A 14,733-nucleotide genomic window follows, 5' to 3' on the forward strand; every position below is an offset into this window, starting at 1 on the left:
GGAGTCCTGGATGAGATACTAGACATCACGAGGAGCTATGGAATGGTTCGGAGATAAAGATTTATATATAGGAAAGTGATATTCAGGTTCTAGAAAAGTTTCGGGTGTTTACGGTATTGTAGAGGGAGTGCCGAAAGGGTTCCCGGGGTCCACCGGGAGGGGCCCACCCACCTGGGTGGTTGGCACATGGGCCTAAGAGGTGGCGCACCAGCCCTTGGTGGGCTGGGCAGCCGACCCCTATAGGGCCCATCCGCTCAAGGGTGGAGGAGGAGCCCTCCCTAGGGTGTCCACCTCCCTTGTTGGAGGTCGAGTCTTCCCCTCTTTGGCCGACCAGCCCTCCTTGGAGGAGGAATCAAGACTGCGCCCTACCTACCCCCTCCTCCTATATATAGAGAGGGAGAGAGAGGACAACAACACCCAAAGGCATAGGTGCATCCCTACCTCTCTCCCTAGATCAATTTCTCCTCTGAAAAGCGTCCGCGATAGTGCTTGGCGAAGCCGTGCTGAGATCGCACCACTACCACCGCCACCACGCTGTTGTGCTGCTGGAGAACTCATCTACCACTTCACACACGCTCGCTGGATCGAGGTGGTGAAGGTGTCATCAGGTTGTATGTGAGCTGAACGCAGAGGTGTTGTCCGTTCAGCACTTGATCGGGACGTTCATGATTGGATCGTAGGACGGATCTTGATTGGATCGTGAAGATGTTTGACTACATCAACCACGTTTCGCAATGCTTTTGATTAGCGATCCTACAAGGGTATGCACATCCATTCTCTCCTCTCGTAGATGTGCTTCTGCTAGATCGATCTTGGTGAGCGTAGGATTTTTTTGTTTCCCATGCAACATTCCCCAACACAAACACCATCCGTTGAACACATAGAAACATAGGGGCTTAATGTTTCACCTCCCAACACACTTATCCTAAATATAATTGTCAATGATGATGAATGATGATCAAATATATTTGACTCGATATATATGTCTGGATCTTTCCTCATGATGTGATGCTTGCCAAATAATAGATCAAGGTTCGAATAAGAAGTTAACTTTCCATGGTTAGCCGTATCCACGGGTACCCTCCAAAAAATCAACTTTCTAGGGGGAATTCTTGTTTATTTATTTTTGTATTATGCAGGGTTGGGAATCCTTTTTACCAGCCTCTCTCGCGTAATGACAAGTGAATAAACACTCGTCATGAGAATAAATCGCTTAGGATGGAAGATATTATCCACCTTGATCGCTCCATGAGCAGTACGGGCACACAAAATAGATGTTTATTTGAAGGTTGTAGAGGTGGCACATGCATATTTACTTGGATTGGCAGTGAAATACCATATATAGGTAGGTATGGTGGACTCTCATGGAAGAAACATGTCTCAAGGATTAGGATGCACAATTAGTATATCTACTTAGTATGAAGTTTTGGTTAGTAGAAGGTTCTAATTAAGCACCACATGTTGGAGGATCCATAACAATATAAATTCTATGCAAATATACCCAAACATAAGCATTAATTGTCTTCCTTGTACAACTTTAACAATTTGATCAAGGTTGAAAATAATTAATGGGTATTCACAGTCATAAAAGATGTCGAAGATAATATATTTGTATGTGAAAGTTCTCTTTTCTTATACTAATCATTCATGAATTCCTTGTACGACCGATATTGTGATTGTCAAACTTCAATAGATTTTACTTTGTAAACCAAATGTGAAACTACTACTAAGCATAGAGCACATTTATAATTTCAGATTTATGATATTCAATTTATTCACGAATTACTCTTAGGATATAAATGAAGCACACGAGTAAACATCAAACTACTCTCAAAAGATATAAGTGAAGATCAATGAGTAGTTAAACAATTAAGTAGATATGTGAGGACTCTCTCTCAACAAAGATTTGTCAGATCTGAGTGTTTTATTAAAACAACAAACTATACAAAATGCACTCCAAGAATAGCACATATCATGTGGACAAGCAAAAACTTTGGCTCAACATAGGCTATTGATATTTGTTTGATGAAGAGAGGTGGGTGTGTTGCATACCCAAGTTTAGATGCTTGAGACTTCTTGTAATATTGACTTTGGGAGCCTTGGGCATCCCCAAGATTGAGCTTTTGTGTCTCGTTAATTCCTCTCATATCACGGTTTGCAAAATCTTAAATGCTTCATACACACAAAACTTGAGAAGAACTCGTGCGATCGGTTAGTGCACATAAGAATAAATCAACACTTTATGTACAACCAAGACAAGTTGCATAATAATTTTAAGACACCATATACTATTTAATATAATTTCCATAATTTATATCAACCGATATAGGCTATGGAAAATATAGGATAAGTAGATAACAAAACTATGACAACAATGTGTCTAAACATAAGAGACTCTAACAATTAATTCAAAAAGTGTACCTGTGTAACTCAAAAAAATTTGGAAGTAGAAAATTATAAAGAATTTGTATGATAGTATTATTTCAAAAATTCAAAAACTTACACGTTCAAGTAAAATCTCATAATTCAATTACTACAACAAAAGTTTCTGCTTCTATACAACACACATAGCACATGCAATTCAAGCATTCTAAAGGCCATTCTTGGAACTTTTCATGAAAAATAAGATCATAAATAATATCTAACAAAGAACAACAAAATAAAATGATGATCCAAACAAAACACATATTATGTGATGAATAAAAATGTAGCTCCAAGTAAGATATATCGATAATGTTGAAGACGAAAGAGGGGATGGCTTCCGGGGTATCCCCGAGCTTAGTCGGTTGAGTATTCCTTGGATATTACCTTGGTGTGCCTTGGTGTAACAACCTAGAACCGACACTCTAGAAGATTCCCTTTTTATTTCGTTATCGTCGTGTGATTTATTTGGTTCTCGCATTCATCATCACATCATGCGCATCACCCGCATTGTATCGACACCGTCTTGCCATCATTTTTCAAAACTTGCATCTATTATTAGTTGCTTCTCTCCATTCTAGTTGTTGTTTGTTTCGGGACCAACTACACACGCATGCGCCCGCGTCATCAGTGAAATACTGTTTTGAGAAGTGTGTATGAAACATTGTTGGGACGGGTTGAAAGTTGGCGCACGGTCTTGTCTTATTGTAGGTAGACCACGTGCCAAATTTCGTCGCGTTCGGAGGTCGTTTGATACGTGAACCTTTAAATATATAGCAACACTATATCTGGTTTATTTGTTGAACGTTTTGGTATTTCAAAACCTCGTTGCCGGGCCACGAACCTCCCTCTCTTCTCAGCCCTACCCCCTCTACACAACTCCTAGCCTAGCTAGCACCCCCCGTCTAAGGGTCGTCCGATCGGGATCGAATGGTCCGAAAACGGATGAAAACCAACCCTAGAAACCCCTATCTATAAATAGAGAGCCTACCGTGCTTATTTTGGGCTAAACCCTAGCCATCGAGCCTCCGACCTCGCAGCCGCCACCCTCCTCCCTCGTTTTCAGCGCCGACGGACCCAGCCGTCGCCACTTGACACCGCCTGAGTGATCCAGCTGCCAGCTGCACCGCCCACAACCAGCCAGCGCACGCCACGTGTCGCACCAAGCCGCCTCCACCATGCCATGCCAAGACACCCACCGTCACGGCTGTGTAGGCCCATCGTAGGCCGGCCCGGGCCCGATCTGGGTCAGCCGCCTATCGCGCGAGTGCCTCCGTCACCCCGTTGCCGGTGAGTCCTCGCCGCCGGTGACCGAAGCGCGTGGCCTCGTGAGCCACGACCTCCGCCGTGGCTGGGCCTCCCTCCTCGTGTCGGTGACCAGTCACAGTTGTGTGCACTATGCCAGAGCCGCCCGCACTGCTCCGAGACGCATCGCGATGCCCTCCAAACCATGAGGTCATCTCGCTCGCCTTCGGCCAGATCCGGGCCGACCGCCCCCAGATCTGGCGACTGCGGTGGTCCTCCGACTTACCGCCGCCCTGCGCGCCCCGATGCACCGCCGCCAACCGTCATCATCGAATGGCCCCGAGCTCCTACTTGCCAGCTGCCAGGATCACACAGACCCGGGATGCACGCGTTCCTTGAACCAAACGAGCCGGACCGACCATCCTTGTACCACTTATCCCCACTTCAGACCCATGGTGTTTTTTCTCTAAGTCATTTCTGCCCGAGAATATAACCATGATTGCATTTTAAACTGGTTGTAGTTTGTAAACCATGCATGCAAATAAAACGTGTTGTGTATGAAAGTTGTTATACTCATTGCACTCTACATCATGGCATCATTTGCATGCATAATAGAGTTCATCTAAATGCTTAAAATTGTGTTGCAGAAGTGCTTCGCGTCATAATCGTCGAAATCTGTTAATTTAATCCAACTTTGGAGGATGATTGCATCTAATCCATAGGCCTTTTGCATGTGGTTCCTTCATTAGAGTTTCTCTATGCGATGTCTACTATGATGCCATGCCTATGGTTTCCATGTAAATTGTCATTAACATGTTAGTTTGTTGCTCCAAAAGTGCTACATGTTAAAACAGCTAATATGTTTTCATTAAGTTCCATTTTTTGAACCTCGAATTAAGCAAACCGTGCCTCTTTAGAATGTGTGGAATGGAGTGATTTGTAGTATCCTATGTGTAGTTGCTACTAGTAGGTTTGACATGCCATAAATTTCATCTTTAGTTGTAGTTTTCATCATGTGAACATGCCATGAAAATGTTGTGTTTGTAGGGTCAAAATTATTCTAAGTCTGGAATCTGCTATATTTTGTTGCTATGTTTCCATGTCATTTGCTATTGTTCAATAACCCCTTTGAGATTGGTGTAATGGAATGAAATAAATTGCATCATGCCTACTAACTTGCTGTAAATTTTCATGCCATTATATAACCTATAACATATGTTTTTTCCTTCTGCCAATATGCCATCATAATAAAACTGCTATGTTAAAAACTATTATTTTCCCAAAGTCTGAAAATGTGTTCATGTAGCTTCTAGTGAGGTCATTTCCTAGTGATCCATGATTCTATTCAATTTTCTGTGATGAGATGAATTGTTGCGCATCATATCAACTACTGCCCCATGTCTTGCTTGTGCATTTCAGATTCTTGTACCGTGTTGTGTTGATGTGTGCAAAATGCCATGTTGCTGTTTTTGGTAGATTATCACTATAACTTGTGTTAGTTGTATTTGTTGAACCGTTGCTATATTTTGAATATGCCATATATGAAACTTGCTTAGAATTTCATGTAGTTTCATAATATCTTGCTGCATCAATGATTTGGTATGTTTGTGGTTGTCATTTGCATACATTTTGCATACATGGCATATTCATCTTGTGTTGGTTATATCTTTTAGACCGTAACTCCGTTTTAGATGATCCATATATGTAAATTTACTAGAATGACTTGCAGAATCACATTGTGCAATTTATTTCCCTATTTAATAAATATAGAATGTGATTAGATCATATCCGGAACAAATTCGAAACTAACATATGCGGTCGCTTCGGGAATACTATAAGTTGTTTCCGTCCTCATTTAAAATGCCTAGAGAGATAGTTTATTTATGCTTCACCTCTTTCCATGCTAACAATATTTAACATTGTCGCGTACCTAAATGGGAGTGAACTAAGTAATTCAAATATGAAGATTCGTCAATATGCAACTCGTTGCATATTGAGCTTCACTTGATGTGTGGAAGTTGATTGTTGTGCTTTGCCATGTCATGCATAATTAAATGGACATGCATCATATTTGATTGTGCATCATGTCATGAATATGTTGTGGTGTTGTCATGTGTTGATTATTTGTTTAGGGATTACATCTTCTTGATAGGTTTCCAAAAGCGGTCAGTGTGTGAGGATTCATTCGACTACATTGGTTCGTCTACTTCACGAATTCGTTCCTCTTCCAAGCGGGATCTCACGCAAGATGACCATTTCCCTGGATACCACTACTATCATTGCTTTTCTAGCTATCGCTTCTATCATTATGTATCGTTACCTACCATATGCACGTCAAGCCTCCAAACATTGCCATGAAAAGCCTCTAACCCCCTCCGCATCCCAACAAACCTTTGTTTGGCTATATTACCGCTTGATCAGCCTTCTTATTGCTTTCCTAGTTGCAGGTGCAGTTGCTTCCATGTATCTACATGGATTCATTGATATATCATAATATTATTGCTATTTAATTTGATCCATCTTATATAGTTGGTAAAAGGTGGAAGTCTTGGCCTTTTGGCTCGGTGTTTTGTTCCACCTTTGCTGCCCTAGTTACTTGTGTACCGGTGTTATGTTCCATATTGAGTGCTCCTAACATGCTTGGGGTTGTTATGGGGACCCCTTTGATAATTCGTCTTAGATTAAAATTCTTCCGCCACGACCCAACTTTGGTATTATATTTGCCTAATAACTAATACAAATTGCATAGTGACCCGCCGACCCCCATGGATAATTAATCAACCCCCGGTCCAGTGATTCTCATGGGTGTTGGTCCAAACAAGAGCACCCTGTGGGGCCAACCGAGGGCAACTCAGGAGATTTCTATCAGGCCACCGTACACTTCGCTTGTCTGTCGTGTCCTGAGAACGAGATACGCTGCTCCTATCGGGTTCATCGACACGTCGAACGACCTTGCAGGATTTGTTTTACCTTCTACAAAATATTTTGTGCACCGAGATTCTGAGGATACTTTGGGCTATCTCGAGGTTGAAGTTTTCCACCGGGATTCTGAGGAGAATATGGGTTTCCATGGTTAATATTTTCCATGCAGCTTGTGGCTAGTTTGTGAAGGATGAGTTGGAGCACCCCTGAAGGGTTAAATATTTCCGAGGGTCATGCGCGTGGTTATATGGTAACTTGGAAACTTTGTTTAACACCCGGTCATAACAAACTTGAAGTAAACTCAATTAAAATATGGCAAATGTGTGCGTAACTGTGACTGTCTCTACTCGTGAGTTCTGATCCAAGAGAGCACACAGTGGGGTTATGTTTGACTCGTACGTAGGTGTTTAGGATCATTTCTTGATCATTATTAGTTCACGATTGTTTATGCATAGGTCACCCCCCTCTTATTCTTATACTCATAAGTTAGCCACTCAAATAAATGCTTAGTGCTTGCTGCAGCCTCACCACTTAACCATACCTCACCCATTAAGCTTTGCTAGTCTTTATACCTTTGGAAATGAGATGCTGAGTCCCCTATGGCTCGCAGATTACTACAAAAACAGTTGCAGGTACAGGTAAAGCAATACTTTGACGTGAGCGCGATGATTGTTCTATTTGGAGTTTCTGCTTCTTCATCATCATCAATCATAGGATGGGTTCCATACCGATAGCTTGGGATAGCAAGGATATACGCCATATTTATCGGTTGTTTTTGTTGATAGTTGGACCCTGCTCTTCTATATGGTGATTGAATGTATTGTTGTATTGAGATGTTCATGTTGTAGCTTGTGGCATGTGTAAGCCAATTCCATATACTCATCTCTTCTTTACAATTAATTGTAACGATATCCATTCTTGTGAAAGAATGAGATGCGTTTCTATACCTGTCGAGGCCCTTGTGCCAAAAATAAGGATATGATTGCATCTTGGGTGTTTCAAGTTGGTATGAGAGCAGTACCGACCTAGGAGCCCCCTTGATTGATCGAACTTGGCCGAGTCGAGTCTGGTGAAAACTACATTGACTCTAGTTATATATTGGAGAGTAGGATTCTTTTTACTCCTCTTCTATGCTCTAGCGAGGAATCCTTACACAGGAATTTTAATTCTGCCCCTCTTCTCACTCAATTGTTCTAGGATCACGCGGGTATTTTGGAATCTCTATGATGCCGATGTGAGGGAGTTCTGTACTTGGTGCCTCTTGTTTCTGAGGAGTAGAGCTCCAAGGGATTCTTGACACAATGTTATCGTTCAGTTTCCTTAGTATATCATGATAGAGGTTGTTCAAAATTACTTAAATACTCTTTATGGTGAGAGGTCTTTGGCATCACCCAGTACTAGGGAGAGTGTCCAGATGTACTTCCATAATTGGTATCATTGTGATTACGTGGGTCTAAGGTAGATGAGTTTCCGAGACCTGTGGTTATGTGTTGACAGATGTGATGCACTTTATGGGTAGTGACGTGGTTGTGTCACGGCAGATGTCCCAACTTGAGGACTTAGACGTCAAGCCATCGCAACTGGGTGATTAGCTCGTCGAGGTTGATCGGAATCGAGAGACATGGTTTACCTAGGTTCGGCCACTAGGGATCAAGGTAAAAGCCTATGTCCTGCTTTGTGTGTATTACTTGGAGATAAATTACAAGGGAGCAGACTTGCTTGACCTAGCTATTGATCGATTGTAACTTAATTCTACTAGCCTCGGGGAATCGCCTATATATACAAGTCGAGGCCCTGGGCTTAAAAGAGTCTGAGTCGTGTTACGATTTATTACCAAGTATGCCTCTAACTCGACTTGCCTCCTAAGCTAGGAAACTCTAGGCGACCTTCTATCTCTTGGGCCTTGAGTTACCGTCTTCGGGTATTGGACCGCCAGTCGGCTTACTTGGTAAGCCACATTGTCGGTCTTCTTCCTCCGCATCTCAGCCCACCTAGCGTACTGCTTACGAGCCGCCATCAGGGTGAGCCGTCCCAACAGGGCGGCTTATCTTATGGTGCTATATCCCCAACATTAGCCCCTATATTGATTTGAATTTATGCATGTCAATCTCCACCACTTCAATTTGGAGGCTTATTCGTGATCACATCTGCCTCTTCTCCGGGTTATGAAATGCTGGCTCTTGATGTTTCGAGACTTATACTTTTCTTTGTTTTATCCGTGACATCACTCGGTGGTCATCCAAGAAATCAATGATGACATCAAAATGGATCTTTGTAGATATTAATTTCACCCAAAAATCAAGGTGTTGCGAGCTCCATAATTTACTGTGCATCCTCAATTCCCAAGTCTGCCTGTTACTCTTCGTCCCTTGCATTATAAATACCCATGGGGGCTCTCATTTACTTTTATTATCACCCCCACTTCTTCCTCATCGAGCTCGAGTCTCGACTGCACCGCTGCTGCAGCTTGTTCATCGCCGGCCGACCCTCTCCGGGACCGCGGCGTGTCCCCCTCTTTACCAGGGCCCAACCAAATGTATCTCCCTCTCCCTGCAACCATCGAGTAAATCTCCTCCCTTATCCCAGATCTACATTTGTTCATTGTAGCTTGTTAGAGTTCGATGGAGTTCATAGCTTTGATTATCCTTCCCATGGAAATAAAGCGGTATGAATAGTGACACAATTTTATATATAGCACATTTAGATCTTCCTTACTAATCCACAAGTTAGGTCATTGCTGCTTCAATGCCTCACCGTTAGGTTTAGCAATTATCTTTCATTTTCAAAGCATTTGTAGATCCATAATTATAGATGCTTTGGTAGAAACTTGTTAGTTCCATACTTAGCGAAAACGAGAGATCTATGATTATCATCTGACGCCCTTATGACTGTTAGCTCATCTTTATGATTGAAACTCGCCATGTCTAGAAATTGATCCACTTAGGTGCGGGCTTATCATGAGCTGACTCGCTTGCTTGTGAATAACTAACCCGTCTTACTTTTAGTCATAACTACCAGAATATTGTTGTCTGATCACATGGCTTATTCATACAAACTGCCTTTTTTTAAATAACCCACCATGTATGCTTCTAGAACACCTTTTACTTTATTTGAGGTGACTCATCATGTCAAAATCCATCATATGTAACTGGGTGCCTTTCCCAAGTTTCTGAGCTTATACTCCAAGATTATGAAGACCAAAGATTTTTACCATCTAAGAAATAAATCGGCTTGCAGGTTGCCCTTGGGGAGGGAACTCCACAACGTGGCGAAGCATAAGTAGAAGTTTTCATAGATCAAGGTTTTTCCGGGATGTTTTGAACTTTTTCAATCTTCATCCTCAAGATCGGGCTCCCAATTCCATATCCAACTTGTGTCAGTTCCAAGTGCTTTGTGAGATATATCTACAAATGGAGCCCACTATGCTTATCTTTAGGGAATTCTTTTACCTCAACCGCCAAACAGAATGTGCTGATGGCCCTAGTATGGAACTTGCCGGGGTCTCAATTCAAAGGCGAAGAAATGGCCCCTTTCGTGCAGCTACATTGCCAAGCCACCCAAAGGATGGGTTAAAACTTGGTTCTATTGCCGGAACATGGCCCCTGCTGATGAAAATCGTCTACCGGGTTTGTGACAGCCCCAATGCATTGCCTTCCCCCTCTTGTAATATCTTCCCTTGTATGTCAACCTTGTGATGTTATGTTAAGTGGTATGAGTTTTGGTGACATCATCTCATGTGCATCATGTCATCATGCAATACATCTTTTCCTGTTGGTTTTGTTGGTGTTGATGTGGGTGCACCTTGATGTGATGTGCAAGTGTTATGTGGATGTGCTTTTGTGTTTGTTTGATGAGTGGGTGCAATAGGTGCATTTCAAACCCACCAGTTGCACCACACGATCAAAACCCCTTCTCTCCTCTCTTATTTTCTCTTGAGGCAGATTTCTAAGTTTCTATTTTTCCCCAATAAAAATGTCCCCCTCTTCAAAAAAACTTCTTATTAATTGTGGAGGTAGCCCCTTTGGTTCTATATTTATTTTTTACTTTTGGTTTTATTTTAAAACAGATCCATTAAAAAACAAAGGAATTTAATTTTTGGTCTCCTAAAATGTCCCACTTATTTTTATAAACAGTGGCAACATTTTAGAAGCCCAAATATATTTTTTATTTTTGTTTAACTCCCTTTCTTGTAGCCTCTGGCTTTTTTTCAAATCTGTTTTTATGTAAAAGAATTATCCAGAGGGAGGGAGAGAGAGAGCAGGCCCATTTGTTTTTTGTTTTGGCCTAGAGCACACCATCGCGTTTGTCTTCGTCCTCCTTCGACATCACCTCCTGTATGATGCCATGGCAGCCGCTCATGCAATTTTCCCTTGATCAAACGGCTCCTAGCGCATGGATCGAGGCATTTAGTAGCCCGAAGCCCCTCTAAACCTAACCCTCGCTGTGCCCGTCCTCCTCTCCCTCCTCGCACCGTCAGAGCCACCACCAGATCGCCTCGTCACCATGGGATGCTCCGGCTCGAGCCCAACGCCGGCGTAGTTTCAACCTCGCCTCCTCCCCGACCCTCCGAGGAGCAAGAGGACCCCGGCATGGTTCCATTTTCATAAAGATCGGGCGCAGGGACTCCTTTCTCGACATTCACGATGGCCGGCTCCTTCCTCTTTTCTCCGGTGATCTTTTCCGCACCGGCTCATCGGGCTGCTTCCTCCCCATCGCGTGGATCATCTCTAAACCCTAGGTGAGCGCAACCCCGTTCTGCTCCGCGTTTCGCTTGCTCTGTAGCAGCGATAGTAGGTTCGAGCCTGCCGGAGTTGCACCGGTAGGTTGACGCAACTGCAGCCGCCGTTGGTGTGGCTTCCGCGATGCATGCACGCATGGTCTGAAGCCCCTCTACATCATGGCGTAGTTCCTGCACCGCACCGTAGCATAGCCTAGGAGATCCCCGTGTCGCGCGTGTTGTAGGTGCATGTGTGTGTTGTTTGCTCCGGCGAGCCACGTCGTCGCTGGTGTTCCACTGTTATCAGAGAGAAGGCGCCTCCTGGCTTAGTCATCTGCACTGGAGCCCCTCTTAGAGCAGACTCACATCGTTAGCGCAGTGGCAACCGAGCCGTGCGTCGCACCGCAACGTCGCGTGTTCGATATCTAGCGCCCCCTTTTATTTTCCTGTGTAATTCCTTCGAGTGCTAGTAGTACATGTTAGCTGGTTTGTTCTCTCTGATAGAACAAACGCACCATAGCAGCGCAGTGGCAACGGAGCTATGCCTGTGCTCGCATGTTTTCGGTTCAAGTCCCCTCCTGGCGCCCCCTTTTTCTTCTTAAATTTTTATGTGTGAGTTATATCTAAAGACTCTGCTTATCTGAATTTAACCCCGTGTGCTGTGCACCTAACCTGCAGTAGCCGAGTGGTGGAGTGTGTCGTGTGTGTGGGTTAGGTGGTGGGTTCGATCTCCCACCAGACCCCTTTTACTTTCTGCCTGCATTCTTATGTTGTGGGGCGTAGGGCCCACATGGCATACTCTAGGGGTCGTGGTGCATATGGCAAGTGCCCCTGTCAATATTTGTGTTATTTCATTTTTTCTTTGTGTGTTGTGTTAATTCCATTTTTGGAATAGTCCAGAAATGGAATTGCCTAATCTGGTTATACCAGATATGGCACATGCAAGAACATCACCTGTTCTTGACATATGTCGTTTTGATCGTGTGTAGATTTCCTTTGCTATTTTGTGGTGTTATTCTACGTGCATATATAGGAGTGTGATATATGGATTTGGGGTAGAAAAACCCAAGGAACACAATGATGACATTGGATTAAAGATTCAGGCAGTTATGCAAATGTGTCACTTTGTGATGAGGTGGTACTTGGTTATATGTGTAGGATTGATTTCGTGCATATTTAGAGGTTGTGCATACATGCATCATATTGATTGTTGCACTATCAATTGTCGGTGTTTATTTGTTGTTTGTTTATTTTGGGTAGCTACTGGGTCCGGAAACGAGTTCGAGGAGTCCGGTGAGTTCATGCTGGAAGATCAGGAAGAGTTCCCCTCCGAAGATATCACAGGCAAGATGATCGTGACGTTGACACCGTTTCTAGCTTTGTTATGCTTATTTGATTCGTTTCCATCGTTATATCTCCGCTGCCTACCACATGATATATAGGCCATCAAACATTGTCTGGAAACCTCAAACACTTCCCCTCCCAGCAAATATTGATTGGCTAAGTTAGGCTTGCTCAACCATTAATATTAGCGTTGCTTGTTGCAGGTGCAAGCGGGTCCATGTGATAACATGGGCAATTGACATCATCTTATTTTAAATGCTATTTAATTAATGCACCTATATACTTGATTAATAGCGGAAGGCCTAGCCTTTTGCCGGGTGACTTGTACCGTTGTTGCCGCCTTAGTTTCGGCTACCGGTGTTTTATTCCATAACTGGGCGCTCCTAAGACGTTCGGGGTTGTTATGGGGACCCCCTTGGTAAATCGTTTAGTGTTAAGGCTTGTTTGGCAAGACCCAACTTTGGTGTTATTCTGCTAACAACTTAATAATAAAAAACATAGGAAATAGCTACCCCGAGGAATTAATCAACAACCCATGCCAGTGCTCCTCATGAGTGTTGGTCTAAACTAGAGCACCTTGCGGGGCAAACCCGGGGCAACTCGGATGATTCCTATCAGGCCACTGTACGCTTCTCTTATTCAGCGTGTCCTGAGACTGAGATACGTGGTTCTTATCGGGTTCATCGATGCGTCGGGTGTTCTTTGTGGGCTTGTCTTACCTTAGCGATATATCTTGTGTATTGGGATTCCGGTGATACTTTGGGTTCTTCTCAGAGTTGAGGTTTTCCTCTAAGGAATCCAACGAGATCGCGAGTTTCGTGGTCGAGGATTATTATGTGGCCTATAGTAATTTGTGATGGATTAGTTGGAGCACCCATGCTGGTTAACTTTAGGAAATCCGTGCCCGCGGTTATGTTGCAAACATGGATATTTTGTTAACATCCTATTCTAGATAACTTAAAGTAACTTAAATTAAACTTGCCAACTGTGTGCGTAACCGTGACTGTTTCTTTCGAAGTTCCTTTTGTGATCGAGAACACAATGGGGTTATGAAGGTCGTAAGTAGGTGTTCAGGACCACTTAGTGATCATTCATAAACCTCGACTGTCTTGCGTAGACCACCATAACTTATTTCCGTTCTTCGTAAGTTAGCCACCATATATGCTTAGGATGCTGCAAACTCAAACACTTACCCCAACCTCACCTACTAACTTAGTTAGACTCAATACCAAGGTCATGAGATTGATGAGTCCTCGTGGCTCACAGTTTACTACAACCACCCACAGGTACAGGTACCCCAGATGCAGACATTACTGAGGATACCCAGCTGAAGTGGGAGTTCAACGAGGACAGTGGCAGGCTGCACGTGACATATCCTGAGGATTAGAGGCACATGGTCATGATCGTGGGCCTCGCAAGGTGGGATCGCATTAGCTTTTGCCGTTTATCTTGTCCGTTGTCCGACGCTGTTTTCCATTTGATTAATGTATGACTGTGTGACATCTTTTGGGATCGCATTATTACTCTTCCATCCATTATGTATTGCAATGTTTATACTGCTTGCGAAACACTTATATGCGTCCCTTTCCCCTTTTGAGGCCTCACCCCCAAATAAGGAAATCGTCGCATCTTAGTCGTTACAAGTTGGTAATCAGGGCCTTGCGGCCATAGGAGCCTTTGATTGATCGAACTTGGCCGAGTCGAGTCTAGTAAAAACTATTTTGAGTCTTAGTTATATCGGAGATTAGGTTTCCTTTTTCTCCTCTTCTATGCTCTGGTGAGGTTCACGACTTAGAAATTTTTTAATTCTACTCGTCTTCTCACTCAATTTTTTTAGGATCATGCGGATATTTTGGAATCTATATGATACCAATGTGATGGAGTTCTGTCTTGGTGCCTCCTGCTGTGTTGATTTTATTCTGGGGAGTTGAGCTCCATGGGATTCTTGAGCACATCATTATCATTCAAATTTCTTAGTATCTCAGGACGAAGGATGGTTGGAATTGCTTCAATACTAGTAGTGGCGAGAGGAGTGTGGCTTCCCCAATACTAGTGCAGATAGGTCCGGATGTATCACCACACTT

The sequence above is a fragment of the Hordeum vulgare genome, chromosome 5H, assembly GCF_904849725.1.
Source record: "Hordeum vulgare subsp. vulgare chromosome 5H, MorexV3_pseudomolecules_assembly, whole genome shotgun sequence".
Classification (NCBI taxonomy): Eukaryota; Viridiplantae; Streptophyta; class Magnoliopsida; order Poales; family Poaceae; genus Hordeum; species Hordeum vulgare.